Source organism: Peromyscus eremicus, chromosome 10 (assembly GCF_949786415.1).
Source record: "Peromyscus eremicus chromosome 10, PerEre_H2_v1, whole genome shotgun sequence".
Classification (NCBI taxonomy): domain Eukaryota; kingdom Metazoa; phylum Chordata; class Mammalia; order Rodentia; family Cricetidae; genus Peromyscus; species Peromyscus eremicus.
Window position 1 is genome coordinate 10,868,932 of NC_081426.1, and position 13,477 is coordinate 10,882,408.

Sequence of the window (13,477 nt, forward strand, 5' to 3'; positions counted from 1 at the left end):
CCCTCCTCTGCAGCATTTCTGGCCTTAAAATGAAGCCCTAGAGCTGGGGAGATGCCTTAGTGGTTGAGAGCACTGGCTGCTCTTCCAGAGGACCCGGGTTTGAGTCCCAGCCCTCATGTGGTAGCTTACAACCTTCTTCAACTGCAGTCCCTGTTTTAGCCTTTGCAGGCACTACACACATGTGATGTACAGCATACATGTAGGCCAAACACCCATACACACAATAATAATTTGTAAAAAATTTACCCCCAACTACACTAGCTGAGAATGCTTCTGTCCTACCCTTTCACCAAATCCATTCAGTTTGAAAGTTACTTTGCTTCCTTCCTATTTCAAACTCGGGGAGGGAGCGGGGAGGCAAGCTTAGTGAATGCCAGTCCCTTACAGCTTGAAAGAGTTAATATGCAAACAGCACTTTAAAAAATATTTATTTTATGTGTATTTTGCTGGCATGCGTATATATGCACACCATGTGCGTCCCTAGTGCCATGGATGTCCTGGAACTGGAGTTACAGACAGTTGTAATCTGCCATGTGAATACTGGGAATTGAACCTGGGTCCTCTAGAGGAGCATCCAGGGCTCTACACCACAGAGCCATTTCTCCGGCCCTGGAAATGGCATTTTTAAAGACTTAAGAGAAACTGCAACACTTGGAAAACCAAGGCTCTGTGTGAGTTGCTGTTGCCTAACAGCAGTTGAGGCCGAAAGTTCTGAAACCATGGCATGTTTCTGAACAGGGAACCCAGGAGAGCCACTGACCTCAGGCATCCATTCTGAGGTTTGCAGAAGGACCCTGTGCTTCTTCTTGAGTGACCCCTCAAATTTCCAAGTCATATTACTCGCTCTTGCCCTTGGCCAATGCAGCACATTAGGGAAAGCCAGACCCTAGCCTTTTTCTCACTTGCCAGCCAGCTGCCAGAAAGCCAGCTTCTCATTCTCAGAGCCCTGGGAGTTTTCCTGCGGGGAGGGGCTACAACCAAGTCTTGCCTTATTATTCCTCCATTTTCTCCCTTTGCCGCCGTTGGCGGCGGCTAGCTGGGCTATGGAAGGGATCCCAGGAGCCTCAAAGCCCACTCCCGCAGTACAGGTTCACCCTTGAGGAACACTACCCAGGCAAGGAGCAAGCTCCACGTGGACAGCTTACGACTCTGATTTGTTTAGCTCTATCTGCCTTTGGTTGGCATAAACACTTCTGAAAAATGGGCTACAGCTGCAGCTTTTTACTTTGGTTCCCTTTAACGAGGGTTTATAAAACGACTCACTATGCAGAACACATGTTCTAAGTATAGAATTACTTGGTGGATTGAAACAGTGTGGAGGGATGTCAGACACATGTTTAAAATATTCTTAAAATACATAATTATGTCGTGGGCCAATCAGGTACATAATGCATATTTGGATGTCCCGTTTAATCGCTGCTTACCTGGGGGATAGGAATCTTCCTCATCTCCTGGGCTAAACTGCAGATTTTTAGAAACCCTCCAACCACATATTTACTTGATTCATTCTGGTCTCTTGGGCGATGAATCCTTTGCCAAAGAAAGGGCTTTCCATGCAAAACGAGACAATTAAACGCATGAGGTGGTGGTGGTGGTGGCTGCCCATGAAAAGAGAAGGGCTTCATCTCTCATGATTCAGAGATAAACACCCCATAGCTGGGCACAACCCCAAAGCTTTAAAATGAACCCACAGCAGTAATCACTGAGTCTGCTTTCCCATCCAGCATCTCCTTACAGCCCCTTAGGGAAGAGAAAAGCAAAGCGTATCATTCTGGAGTTTTTAAGAGGGCCGCAGGGAGACGAGGCTGGATGTCTTCACCTCTATAACCCAGCGAGTCCAGGAGGAATTCTAGCCTAACCTCCTGAAAGCCCTGCTTCTCCTCACCCTACAGTACCGTCTCAAAAAGCCTCACCATCCAGACTCATGCTGCATGTCTTCCTCACTCTGTCACGTCCAATCAGGAACTATGTGGGCACATCATTTGACTTCTCAGTCTCCTCCCCTGTAGAGTACTGCAAGCGTACTGACCTGATACAGTTGATAATACAGGCATGGTGGCAAATGCCTATCCAGAACACCAGGGGCAGAAGCAAGAGGGCTGCTGTGGGTTCAGCCCAGCCAAGGCTGCGTAGTGGAACACTGTCTCACAAGCAAGAGAAAGGAGATCCCTTCCCCTCTCCCCAATGGCACCATCAATGCCCCGATTCAAGCCGATGCCGGATTCTCCCGTTCCCCCAATCACCCAGGGCTGGCCTTTTCTCATCCCCTAGGCCCATCCCAATCCTTTAAAACTATGTTTTATTTTATTTTTACCAAATCCAGGCATGCTGCTCCTACGCCTGAAAGTCTTCCATGGTCACACCCACTGTTCAAAGGCAAAGCCCAGCTTATAGAAATGGCTTCCAAGGCCATTTGTGATCAGCCCCGGCCTCACATCCGAGTCCTGTCTGTGTCCTGGAAGGCTGGATTGAACTAAGTCTGACTTCAGCAGTAACGGATCAAAGGTATGCATTCACATGAGGTATCAGGTCCCCTAGTCACCTCCACTTCTGGAAACAAGTGGACTTTCTTGACATAGCAGTATCAAGAGAGTTGGAGAACCATGCTCCCCACCCCCATCCCTGTCAAAGCTTGTAGTTTATGTTTAGTTCCCTGGCCACTTCAAGCAATAGGCCCTCTGAGGGGTGGCTGGTGGGCACTAGGCTTCTCATGACAGATTATGGAAGGCTGAGAGCCGGATTTGATGGCTTCTCCAGGCATTCTGGAAGCGTAGTCACACCTTCCAAGTGTGGGCACCACGAGTGAGACCCCACACTGAAGCCCTGGACTGCCATCTACCTCCCTTGCTCACCTTCTTTCCACTTCCGCCTCTGACCGAACAGGCTCTCTCCTGGCTGTAGGGAAGCCCGTCTCTGCCTTCAGTAGATAAAACTGCCGGGGGCTGTGGTGGCTATTCTCGGTTGTCAACTTGACTACATCTGGAGTGAACTAAGACCCAAACGGCTGGGCACACCTGTGAGGTTTTCTTTTTTTCTTAATTAAATCATTTGAAGTGAGATGACCCACTTTTAATCCAGATCTTTTGTTGTTGTTGTTGTTGGGGTTTTTTTGTTTTGTTTTTTTTTCCAGACAAAGTTTCTCTTTAGCCCAGGCTGGCCTTGAACTCAAGGGAGATCTGCCTGCCTCTGCCTCCCGAGTGCTGGGATTAAAGGCGTGTGCCACCACTGCTGGGTTCAGTCCAGATCTTTTGAGGTGGGAGGATCTGGTGGCAGCCTACATGAGGACATGGTAGAGGGAAGCTTTCGCTCTTTGCCCACTTGCTCTTGTTCTTGTGGGCAAGTCCATTCCTTCACAGGCATTGGTGCCTACTTATTCAGGGTCTCAGCGTGTAGCAAAGACTAGCAAAGACAGCCAGCCTGGTGGACTGAACAACTGCTAGATTCTTGGGCCTTCTGTTGGTAGACAGCCATTGTTGGACTACCTGGACCACAGCCTGTGAGCCATTCTAATAAACGAATATATACAAATATATTATAATATAGAATAAATAAATGAATATATATGTATATATATTCATTCTGTAAGTTCTATTCCCCTAGAGATCACTAATTCAGAGACAAGGCTGCAAAACAGCAACAGAGTGTATGTGTAATGTGCAAAAGGCCCTGGGTTCAATCCCCAGTATCAGAAGAAGGAAAAACTAAGAAAAACCAGGGTTGATTAAAGTGCTTCTTCATTGTGTGGCCCGTCCCAGACCTGCACTTCAGAGCTTGAAGGGAGATTCCCCTAATCCTTGGCCATGGGTTTCCTTTACAGAGGTACTGCACGTCCTTGCCCAGGTTTGTGCCAAGGTGTCTGTTGTTTTGCTTGTTGACTTGTTTTTAGTGGTGATTGTGAATGGGATGGTTGCCCTGATTTCATTCTCAGCATGCTTATTGTTGGTGTGTTGGAGAACTACTGATTTCCACATGCTAATGATGTGTGTATTCTGCCACTTTGCAGACAGTGTTTACCAGACCTAGTAATGTTCTGGTGGAGTTTTCAGGGGCTCTTACTTATAGGATTGTATCATCTGCAAATAAGGATACTCTGGCTTTTTCCTCTCATATTTTATCCCTTTTATTTGCTTTTCTGGCCTTGCTGGTCTAGCGAAGACTTCCAGCACCATGCTGAAGAAAGGGGAGAGTATGCTCATCCTTGTCTCGTTCCTTGTTTTAGTGGGAATGCTTCTTGCAGTTCTAAAAGCTGGGAAGTGCAGAAACAAGGGACCAGCAGGTTCTGGATTAATATGTCTTGATGTGGACAAAGACAAGAGTTTGTCTCTGGCCTCTTACAATAGGAGTGTTGATCCTATTCATGAGGGTCCCCACCCACCACCTAATCGCCCCCGAAGACCCTATCTCCTGGGCTGGGATCCCAGTAAATGAGTGAGGAGGGTACACAGACATTCAGACTGCAGCGTAAAGCTTCTTCCTTCACAGCCTGTAACTTCAGGGTTGCACTGATAAATCAGCTGTGCCCAGGAGAACATCTGAAACAATAATCCTGGACACAAAGGTGGGCACTCTTATCAGGAAAAGCACGTCTGCCCGATGGGCAAGGGGACTCCCGGTAGCAACTAGTCAAAAAGAACAACACTGGTGTACTTAAGACATAATTCTGGAAATATCTGGCAGACTCCTGCCTCTGTTTAAGTTGTTCAAAGTGTAACCTGGGGCCTGGGCCTGAAGGATTATATGGATGACAGTGTATTTGAAACGCATAAACAAACCTGAGGTCTACGTGAGCCGGTAAATTTTTCTGTTTGAGGCTGGTTTCCTTTTGTGAGTTAGCCAGAACCCATCACACGCTAGTATTGAAGAGCTGTTCTCTTTATCACTGTCTAAGTGTGTGACGTGATTTCTCACTGGACGGGTTACTGATCCCCCAGCATTACGACACCTCCACTGCTCTGTGTGGTCCTGCCTGCTGTTGACCACTGGCCCTACAGACAGTGCCTGTCGCCGTAAGCCGGCTCAGCTGGCTTCCTTCACATCTCCCCACTGTCGGCTGAGAGTCGCTTCCTCCCTGTCCGTCCGTAGCAGGCCTGGCAGAAATGAAGACATTCTAAAGAGACTCTGTGTCTCTCAGTCCATCAAACTGTTGAAACATGGACTCCAAAGAAGTGGGAATTTCTTCAGGACTCACATGCTGGGAGAAGGAAAGGGTGTCAGCAGAGAGGGAACTTGTCACCCAGGAAGAAATTTCAAACAGTTCTAAACAACTTGTCAAACCACCTTGCAGGGTGGGACCAAAACCCAAATAATGATGGTTACCGGTGGGCACACACACACACCTTGACCGTGACTGCTTGGATAGCCTTGGCCCTCTGCTGAAATTTTGATCTCACTTCAGGCCACTGAAGACAGACTCTGGACTCTGTTTCTCTTCCTAATGTGGCCACATTAAATGGATTTTTCTTTCTATACTTTCCAGTATTCATTTGGTTCTTTTTATTGGCTTATTGAGGATAGTAGCCAGACCTAACTTGAGACAGTTTGTGACCACCCCAAGTTTGAGACATTGTTTTGCAACCGTTGATCAAGCTACACCCAGCTATGTCCTGAGTTTAAGGGGAATGTTGCCTGACTCCTCAAACAAAACAAAACAAAACAAAACAAAACAACAAAACAAAACAACCCACAACACAGCAGCATAAAGCCACCCTCCACAGGGACCTTGCCAAGCTAACCTTGAGTTTCTGTCGCAGCATCAAGCCAGCCCAGAAGACCTGGGCGATGGAGACACTGTTCACTATTTGACAACTCGTACTTACTTTGTTTTTCTTTCCCAGACTTGAAAGCTGCCAATGTACCGTCCGAGAGTGACGTCTGCCTGGAGAAATACAGAGGCTCAGGGACACGGTTTCATACTCGGCATGTGCACAGGTCTAGATTCAGATAAAGAGTTGTCTAGGCCTGGGAAGGGAAATGTTTTGATTAACACTGGCATTTGGCAGGGACCTCACTCGGTGTCCTGGTTCAGGCAGCTACTGTTTATTTATTCGATACAATGAGACAAAGTCATTGAAGTCCCCATTGCTGGTAATTGTCTCAGAAATTGCATTCCTTGGCCCCACGATTAGTTTGATACAAAGCAGGGAGACACTTGGGTTAATAACCTTGAGTTTTTATGACTCAATCAATATTTTGGTTGCTGCAGGCTGCTTTGCAATTGTAAATTTTGAGTACAGTGCTTGTGGAGTGTGTAAATATTTAGCCAGCCATTGAAGCATCAATTAATGAAATCATTCCTTTAATTTAGACGACAGCATTGGCAGCGTGTTGCTATGAGGTATTTATGCTAGTTACTCTCATAGCTGGGAAACTGGAATGCTGTCGTGCTCTGTGGCATATTGCTTTGCCGCTTCACAGGCCCTTACTGCAAATATTTCTTGGGGATTAGCTGCCTTCAGACAGGGCTGCCTAGCCGAGGCTCTTGCCACAGATGGCTTTGACCTGATTCTAACTTTATAACCATGCTTCTCTGTCTGCTTAAGATTTGCAGTGTTTTATTCCAGTGCTTGCTAATCTCACAGCTGTGCTGGGAGTCACAACTGAGAGGGATTGCTCCATCCTTCTTTTTAGAGTGGGATACTGTTAAAAAGAGAGAACCCTGCATAGTCAGAGCCCCCACAATGGCTCTCAAATACCAAAGCACTGAGTTCAATGATACTTTCTTTTAACTGGGTATTTTTCTTTTCTTCTTCTGTAAAATTTGGTTTTAGAGTCAGGCATGGTGGTGCACGCCTTACTCAATCCCAGAACCCAGGAGGCAGATGCGGGCAGATCGCTCTGAGTTTGAGGACAGCCTTGTCTACACAGTGAGTTCCAGGTTAGCCAGGGCTACAGAGTGAGCCCCTGAATGCTCCCCCACTCCCCCACCCCCCCACCCCCCGCCAAAAAACCGACCATGGTTTTGGGGCCTAGGGAGATGACTAGTGGTAAAAGCATAAGCATGAGAACCAGAGCTTGGGCACCGAGAACACACGTAAATGCCAATTGGCTGTGGACGTCCACCGGTGATTGACGGCTTAGAGTCCCCAGAGTAAGCTGGCTAGCAAGAGTAGCCATATTGGCAAATTCTGGGTTTGATTGAGAGACTCTGCTACAATGAATAAGGTATAAGAGCACTCAAGGAATATTCTCTGCACAACTGTGGGACACCAAATACACACTCATATGAATGTACCTATACACAAGTAAAATGTATACACGCACGCTTACTACACACATATCAAAATGAAAAGGAACTGGGTTTGTGTTTTTGAGACATGGTCTAAGGTGTATCAGGCTGGCATTGAGATCCTGAATCTTCTGCTTCCTCCTTCTGAGTGCTGGGATCAGAGGTGTATAGCAATACACCTGTTATTCAACTGGTTGTTCTTCTAAAACAAAGTTTCCCAAACTATGCTCCTGGGAATATGTTTCCCTGGCTTGCTAAAAGGATTCTACTTTGCTTCTGTTTGGAAAGTCAAATTTTAAAAACAATTTAAAAATGGGGAGAAGAAAAAGAAGGAGGAGGCTGCATCATCTTCGATGTCTTCGAGCCAAAAGACATCTTGAGGATGAAGAAGTGTGCATACTGTGACCTATAGTTTTCAACTTGAACTGTTAGGGGGATTTTAACTCCTTCATCCTAGAAGAGAATTATCTTAATGCAATTGTGCTAATACATAATTTCTTGGTGTTGCCTCAATCACAAACATGGAATACAGACTGAGTGCTAAAGGACACTAAAGTGTAGTGTTCCATGCCTACTAATCCAGCTGCACGAGAAGCTTAGGCTGGAGGACTGATGGTATTGATTTTTTTTTTTGAGACAAGGTTTCTCTGTGTAGCCCTGGCTGTTTTAGAACTCACTTTGTAGACCAGGAAGGCTTCGAACTCACAGAGATCTGCCTTCCTCTGCCTCCCAAGTGCTGGGATTGAAGGCGTGCACCATCACCATCCCACTAATGCCCAACTTTTAAATTCAGATCCTTGTCCTTGCAATGCTGGTACCTCACTGACTGAGCTCTCTCCTGGAATCCCCCCACCCTGAGATACAATATTGTTATGTGGCCCAGGCTAGCCCAAAAATTCAGTCCTCTAGCCTAAGGTAGGCATAGTGTCACACACTTGTAACCCCAGTGCCAGGAAGGTAGAGACTGTCTAAAGAAACAAACAAACAACAAAACCAGGTTGCTGGAGCCTGAGAAATAACACACAAGGTTGTCATCTTGTACACACCCAAGCACACAAGTATATGAACACTGGCACACACACACACACACACACACACATTCACCTACACACACCAACATGCACACACATGCAGCAAATAGAGAAAATAAATTCTTTCCCCTTTCGGTCATGCATACCAAAATACACACAGACAAAACCGCATATTGTCTAGAATTTCCTTTAAAACACCTCAGCAGCTCTGATCAGTCCATGGTCAGAGGACAGGGACTCTGTATTTTCCAATTTAGAATACAGTCTCAGTCTATTGCCCTTGTTGGGACTAAGTCATCCTCCAGCCTGAGTCTCCCAATTAACTGGGACTATGGACACACAATCTACCCCTGGGCTAGGACCCTGTCTTTTTCATCTGTATTAGTCTATTGCTCCAATATAGGCCTTCAACCCCAAAGGATGAAAAGCTCCTGCTCCTTGAAGTCACTGAAAGATTCATACAACTGTATTCACACACCATTACTCCACCACATCTAGCTGCAAGAGAGGCTAGGCAATATAGTTTTTACTCCAAATCTCCTCCTAGTTGAAGCTTAGTTGAATCTGTGTCTTATTTTAGGATTTCTATTGCTGTGAAGAGACACCATGACCATGGCAACTCTTATAAAGGAAAACATTTAATTGGGGCTGGCTTACAGTTCAGAGGTTTAGTCTATTATCATCATGATTGGAAATATAGCAGACAGGGTGCTGGAGAAGGAGCTGAGAGTTCTACATCTTGATCTGTAGGCAGTAGGAAGAGACTGTGTCACACTAGGCCTAGCTTGAACATATAAGACTTTAAAGCCCACCTCTACAGTGACACACTTCCTCCAACAAGGCCATATCTACTCCAACAAGGACACACCTCCTAATAGTGCCACTCTCTACGGGCTAGTCATTCAAATACTTGAGTCTGTGGTAGCCATTCCTATTCAAACCACCACAATCTGTCTATCATCTATCTATTTATCTATCTATCTATCTATCTATCTATCTATCTATCTATCTATCTATCTGCCTATCATCTACCTACCTACTGAGCACCTTGAGAAAAAGTCAAGAGGTCAAGGCTGGTCCTGCAGAGACCGTTGCCCACTCTTCAATGGAAAGCTCGTTGTCTTCAATGTAATGATGTAGGATAATAAATCAGTTTCCTGCTGTTTCAAGTGTTACTGGGGTTTCTTTGCATTGGGGAACATTTATTGTATTGGCACTCACTGATAAACTATTTAGAAAAGACAGCCTTCAAATTGTGAAAGAAATAGCCCAAGTGTCTGCGGAGCCTTCACGGCCCCAGCGAGGAACAGCAAGTTTACACACCACACAGTCCCACAAGACATGTCAGCATTTGCTTAGGTAACAGTTGGATTTTACAGTTACTACTTTCCAGGTCTAGGTTATAAAGTTATGGATCCCCCAAAAGTACAGTGCAGGCAGCAAAATAAAATCCTGACTTTACTCAAACTATTCTATTAACAAGGATCTTTAGAAATGTTCTCTAGAACCAGTGATATTCTCTGCCAACACATAAACATCTTTGGATACGATTTCGCAGGGCTGGGGAGATGGCTCAGTGGATAAAGCCTTGTCTCTCCTTTCCTTTGTCCCTTAGGACATTTCTCTTATTAAAATTAGTCAGTGCATATTAATTAGAACAATATTAATTAAAACATTGGCTGGGCAATGTAAGGAACATAAACTCCGTGAGAGGACTGCTTTCTCAGCCCCTAACACAGGTCACAGAGGAGACTTGGGAAGGAGGTTAGCCAAGGAAGGCCAGAACGGTGTCACAGGAACATGGAGACTGAGCCTGGCAGGAAAGTAATTAGCCAGGTGAGGTCATGAGGTGGCAGAGAACACGCGTTTCCATACAGACTTCCAGCATGTGAAGACTTGGCATGGGTAAAGAACTCGGTGGTCGACAAGAAAGTGGCAAAGGATGAGAGCCTCACCAAGCGGGCAGGAATGAATTCATGTGGGCCTGAGACAGACATCTGTCTTCATCCGCAGCACTGTCTGGCTGGGACCGCGAGGAAGTTAAGTCTGAGTTAAAGACGAAACAGTGACACTTCCTCGGGAGGTGAAAGCCTAGGACAGGGAGGGTCGGACACATGAAAGAGTGCCACCGCTCTGGTGGCTATGTCACAAGGAGGTGCAGGACCATAGCAGGGATGTTTGTTCAGCACTCAGGACTTTTCTAGAGAATTTCCAAGGAAAACTATGCCTCAGAATTTTTTTTTTTTCAATTTGAGACAGGGTCTTACTTCATAGCTCAGGCTGACCTCAAATTCTTGGTAATTTTCCTGCCTCAGCTTCCAAGTGCTGGGATTGTAGACATGACCCATCATGCCTAGCTTCTCAGAACTTCTAAGCAGAGAGAAGAAGTTAATCTGCCCACCTTTCCCCTTCTTGCATTGCTCATTGAGTCGCGTTTCACTCTTTAGAAGCCAACTCTCTTGTACTTTCAGAGGCATCCACACTGCCCCTGGATAGGCATGCCTGAGGTAAGGCATTTCTCCAAGCGGAAAGCAGACATGCCGGGAGAGGAAGGACACAATCAAGGGCTTGTGTCTAATGTGTCCCGAAAGGCTCCCATCAGGAGAGGACTGTGACCCAGCAACACTGTGGAGAACAGTTTAGGGGGACTGAGAGTGGACGTTAGGACTCTGACTGCAGTGACAGGGAAGGGAGCACATGGTGCCCAAGGCTGGAGAAAAGACGTGGAGTTGGAAAGGTGAATGCAGATAAGAACTTTCCAGGTTAGGGGCTGGAGAGGTGGCTCACTGGTTAAGACCTCTCGCTGTTCTTGCACAGGACCCAGCTTGGGTTCCCAGCACCTACATAATGGCTCACGACTATTGTAACTGGTTCTAGGGGCTCTAAGGCCATGTACTGGCCTATATGCATTCAGGCAAAGCACTCATACACACAACATAAAGATAATAATTAATTAAAATGCCCAGGGCTAAAGAGTACATTGAGAAATAGGAAAAAGAGTCAGAATATCTAGGTTTCTAACTTGAGCAACCTGGAGGATAGATCTTTCGCTGCATAGGAATCAGAGATGGGGGAGCATGTCTGGGGGGAGCACGCATGAGCTGAGGTTTGGGCATGCCTATGAGAAACCCAACTGCATATTCTGAGTAGTAGATATGGTTAGCAAGGACCTAAGACAGTGAGGCCAAAAAAAAAAAAAAAAAAAAAAAAAAAGCATTTAATGACCCCGTGGAGACTGACGGGCCAACGGAGAAGACGGAGAGTGAGCAGGCAGCTGGGTGTCCCGACACACTCCTGGAATCCCCGCACTTGGGAGGTTGAGGTGGGACCAGGAGTTCAAGCTAGCCTGTCTCAAAAAAGGAAAAAAGAGGGGAAACAAAAAGAACAAAGATGGAGGAGGAAAACAGCTAAGCGCGTTGGTGCCCCAAGGAGGCAGCGTTGGGGTGAATTCTCCCCCAGGGGACAATGGCAGGCCAGGCGAGCACTCTAGAGGGAAGCCATGGGACTAAGTGGGGACTAAGAAAGTTGAGCTTGTTCTGAAAGATTCATTGGGAAGAAGAGAAGAGAGCGCCGTGGATTTGGCTCAGCAGGTAAAAGTACTTGATTTGACATCAGTCCCCAGGACCTAAGTTCTTTCTCCAGCATCCACCAAGGTGGAAGGAGAGAACTGACTCCTATAAAGTTGTCTCCTGACCTCCACACCCTCCAATACACACACACACACACACACACACACACACACACACACACACACACACACACAAATACCATAAATAAAATATTCTTTAAAAGAAAGAGTAATAGAGAAGAGGGGCTGTGGTTTTGAAGAGATGTTCCTGTTTTGTCTTGAGAAACGACATTAAGCAGTCAATTCGGTGTGGGGGTGGCAGGTGGCGCGTGCGCGGTTAGGAGCCGAATACAGGGGAGAAGAGACTGTGCAGTGTGAGGCTGGAAGGCACAGGAGGGGCTGGGATCCCCACTACCAGTATGGAGCCTAAGCTCAGGGCAGGGAGCATCCCCCAAGGGGTGAGGGTAGGTGGGGATGGCAAGGATGAAGGCGGAGCTGGGGCAGGAAGCTGAGGGTCTGGTTCAATGACGTCCATTTGTGAAGTGTAGGAAGCAGGCCGCGGGTGGGTGGGGGAGGGGGGCGTTTGCAGGAAGTGGAGAGGGTTTGAAACAGAACAAACTCATCTTGATGATCACAAGCGAATGTCACTCTATGAGGAGCAGGAGAGAGATGACTGGGAGAAGGGATCGATCGGGGAGTCACCTCAACACCCCTAAACCCAGACTCCCAGGTTTGGCTCTGGTCTTCCAGCTCATAGATAATGAAGCACATGAGGCAGATCTGAAGCAACCACCAAGCATTTTGGCTTGCAGATAACTAGAAGGCTGTTGTTTTTATGAACTCACAAATACTAGCTTACCACACGAGCCAACTATTTTAGAACGTCTTTTATTGTGGCGTGGTGGCGACACTTCCAAATGTTAATGCTGGGAAGCAGAGCACTGTGGGTGAGCATCCACTAAAGGCTTCCGTCCAAGCACTTCACCTCTGGGCTTTTCTCTTCGGCCAGAACAAGCCCTAACTGTTCGACTGGCAGTGGCGGATTATTTGCGTCGGGCACCTCAGTAGGTGAAATGTTGTGGAACCCTGGGCAGCAGCTCCGGTTACAAATCTCAGCCATATAAAATAACAGGAAGTGTGGGGCTTTTCGAGTCCACTGGAAAAACTAATTATTTGGAGAGGAGTTCCACAGTTCAGCTTCTCTGTGTTTAAAGAAAAGGATAGCCCACGCAGCTTTTAATAGTGGAAAAGAAAATTCTGCCACTGGGCTAAGAGAAGACCGCTCATCCTATTTCTAGAAGACCTTACATTTAGTTTTAAAGTCATCTTCCTTTTCTGTAAGAGACAAGAGGTTGGAAATGAAAGCCAGAGGGAGCTGCAGCAAGATTTGAGGTTTATAAAAGAAAAAAGAAAAAAAACCAAAAAAAAAAAAAAAAAAACCGGATTTCCTAATTTTCCAAGATGACCTTCCAGGGTTGTTGGCTTTAATTCCTTCCTAACTGCCCTCTCCCTCCCCACACCCCTGTCTTGCTTTTTAACACTGAACAAAGATTTCCTGCACATCAGGCATCACCACATGCCTTCATTTCTTCCTGTAGGTACAAGAGTGATTGCTAGTCAGATAAATTCAAAATGTCTGGGTGATACTGGCAC